Genomic DNA, 3,550 nt, shown 5'->3' on the forward strand with positions numbered 1-3,550 from the left:
GTGAGCCAACAGAAACCCCAGTCCTATAAGAAGGTGGCTCCACCTCGGAACCTCTACGGAAAAGACTACTTGGAGGAGCAGAAAAGGAATATCTATAGCTTTGATATGGAGTGGGTCCCAACTCAACTCCGATTGTTGATTGAGTAACAAATGGTCATCTTGTCTGAGATAAAAAGGGCAAAAGATGCTGACTTTGTCACTCATAAGAATTATTGTGCCTATCATAGAATGTTGGGGCACCCTGTTCAAGATTGCTTCACTCTTAAAGATCACATTGAGGCTTTAATCCAGAAGGGGCAGATATAGGTCGATAGTCTCAAGAAGGCATTCAGGGCAGCTGAAGCGTCTCACGTGGTGACAGTTCAAGAAGAAGACAAGCAAGAGTATCATCTTGATGAACTAGCACCGGACCTTCTTCAGGTTTTATTTTGTATGATGCTTCAAGTAGGGATCATCACACCAAAGCCATCGAGACAGCCCAGGCAGCTTGCTCGTGGGACTGGAAACATTTGGTACCCGTATCACCAAATACGAGGTCATGAATTGGAGGGCTGCTTCGGGTTCCAAGCCATAATCATAGAGAAAGTCCTAGGAGGACACATCATTGGTACTATCTCAGGGGATGACTAGCTAAGTGCCTTGATCTTGCCCTTCGAATCCTTTTGGGGATTAGGCAGCATGCGTCTCAGGTTTTGAGGGAAGACCCGAGACTTTTTTGGGATCGCTCTCTCGGGAACCTGTTTCAAGAGAGAGGGAAGGTGTTACCAATCGATTTGAGAGGAATTTAAGGTGGGTTAGGGACATACTCTGGCTGGCTCGTGTGAGCGCCCTCGTAGATCACGAAGAAAGCCCCCCAGTAATAAAACTGGTTTGGAATCTCCTCCCTTGGATTGTATTCTTCTTGTTTTTTGCAATCACACACATATGGCAAAGGTTATAAGACAGATGGGTCAGACCTCACCCTTTTCCTCTTTGAAGAACATACACAAGCATGCGCATTCAAAAAGAAAAATAAGAGAAGAAAGATGGGGGAGAGAAGAATTCGACTGAGCAGGAGGATCAGAGGGATGACTAAGCAGATGAATAATTGGCCTGATGTGGTAGTAAAATGGGCTTGGTAACTAAGACCAGCTCATACGATTACTATTAGATGTCATTACAAGTACCAACTAGCTAGGCACGATGGTTAATCTGTCGTGACAATAAAGCAGTCCAAGTAATCCTTGCGCAACAACATTACGGTTAGACGACAGAACTACCATGAGAGGCTAGCCTTAATCCCCTCTTAGTCGAATGAAAGAGTAACAAAATGATGGTTATGATGAAAGAATAAGAAATGAAGTAAGAGAAGAAGGGAACAGAAGGAGGGAGAGAGAAGAAAGGAAGAGGAGAGTATGAAAGGCGGGAGAATAAAAGAGATAGGGAAGGAAGACGTAGTCGGCGCTAGGCATTGTCAGTTGTGTTAGAAGAAAGACAGAGAAGATACAGTTGGTACTAGGCTTCACCGACTGTGCTTAAAGAAGAGAGAGAATGTGCAGTTGATGCTAGGCTTCATTGACTGTGTCAAAAGAAGAGAGAGAAAATACAATCGATGTTAGGCTTCACTGATTGTGTTAAAAGAAGAGAGAGAAAATGTAGTCTGTGTTAGGCTTCACCGTGTCAGAAGAAGAGAGAGAAAATGCAGTTGGCAATAGGCTTCACCAATTGTGTCAGAAAAAGAGAGAGAAAATGCAGTCGACGCTAGGCTTCACCGACTGTGCCAGAAGAAGAGAGAGAAAATGTAGTCGATGTTAGGCTTTATCGACTCTGTCAGAAGAAGTGAGAGAAAATGCAGTCGACATTAGGCTTCACCAACTGTGTCAAAAGAAGAGAGAGAAAATACAGTTAGTGCTAGGCTTTGTTGTCTTTGTCAGAAGAAGAGAAACAGAGAGACTCAGCCGGCACTAAGCTTTCACCGGCGGTGATGGAAGAGAAGCAAGAGAGAGAGATCAAGCTGGCGCTAGGCTTCGCCAACTGTGACAAAAAAGAGAGAGAGAAATCCAACCGATGCTAGGCTTCGCCGACTGGCTTCAAAAGAGTAGGAGAGAGAAATCCAACTAGCTTTAGGCTTCACCGACTGGCTTCAAAAGAGTAGGAGAGAGAGAAATCCAACTGACGCTAGGCTCATTCGCCCATGGCGAGCTAATTCTAGTCGTCAAGATGCAGATTGTTATGCATGGACGTCATAAAGGTGAAGTTTGAACTATCCATGATGCGTAGGGACTCGAGAAAAAACAAGTAAGATAGTCCAAACAAAATACTAACTTTTTTATTTTATATTGCAGTAAAAATGAATTATAAGTTACAAGAACCCATTACTAGGGAGGTTACAAGTCTCTTGCATCTGAGGATAAGAGGATGGTTGCGAACCAAAACTTGTGCTTTTTCTCTTGCATATGAGAGTAAAAGGACGGTTACAGGCCAAAAGAAATGCATGTCCCATGAGGAAGAAGCAAACCCACAAAAGGAAGGCCCTCCTCATGAAGAAGAAGCAAAACCATTGGAGAGTAAGATTTAATTCATTTGACAAGTAAGAGGATGGTTACAGGCCAAAAGACATAGCAGAGCCACTCCAAGAAGTTATCCTCAGTCCATCCGACGTGTATGTCAAACATACAAGCCAGATACCTCATCTGACGTGTATATCCATTCGACATGTGTATCACACATACAAGAGGGGCTGCCCTGGGAAGGAGCTGACCTATGATGAGAAGCACACCCTGTTCACAGTGGATGCCCTTCCAAAGAACAACGTGGACCTCACTGCTGTCCTGGAGGATTTGGCTTCCAATGGATACCAAAGGCCACGCCTCATCCTTCGCCACTTTTTTTCGGTGCCATGAACCCCACACGTGACTTATTGACACATGCGAACATAATTCTTCATGCCGTGATAAGCCACATGTGCTGACGAGTGCCAACTGAAGCTAATGCCGGTTGCGTTCTCCAAAGGCCAGCGCCAGTTGTGCCACTAGCCCTTGGCGCCGGCTATTTTTCTTGAGGGTCGGCGCCAGTTGTATCAGCACTCCAAATCATCAGCATCGGTTACCTTAGAGCCAGTTGGACTTCTATTAAAGCTGACTTTGTCACGACTGCACCCCTCTTGAGACTCCTCGTCTTCACACCTCCTTAAATGGTCACAGGATTTCCAAGGACGACGGTTCACCTCCAGCAACCGTATGCCTTCCTCACGACGGTTCACCTCTCGCAATCGCATGCCTTCCTTATGACGGTTCACCCCCAGTGGCCGTACGCTTTCCCCACGACATTTCACCTCCTACAGCCGTACGACCCACCCCTAGTGGCCGTTCGTCTTCCGTCGGAATTGTTCCAACACGGATGAAAACTCACACCAAACATTCCTGTCTATCTTTTTAGCCTGAACATCACCAGAAACTCGTCGAGAAACCGCTATGACACCACGAAAGTACCGAAAAATTTCCACAATCCTCGGGAAACCCCCCCTGAAAGCTACCAAGACATGCGAAAATACTTGCTGATGTGTTTCACC

This window comes from Amborella trichopoda, chromosome 12 (assembly GCF_054954075.1).
Source record: "Amborella trichopoda isolate Santa Cruz 75 chromosome 12, AtrichopodaSantaCruz75HAP2 v2.0, whole genome shotgun sequence".
NCBI lineage: Eukaryota > Viridiplantae > Streptophyta > Magnoliopsida > Amborellales > Amborellaceae > Amborella > Amborella trichopoda.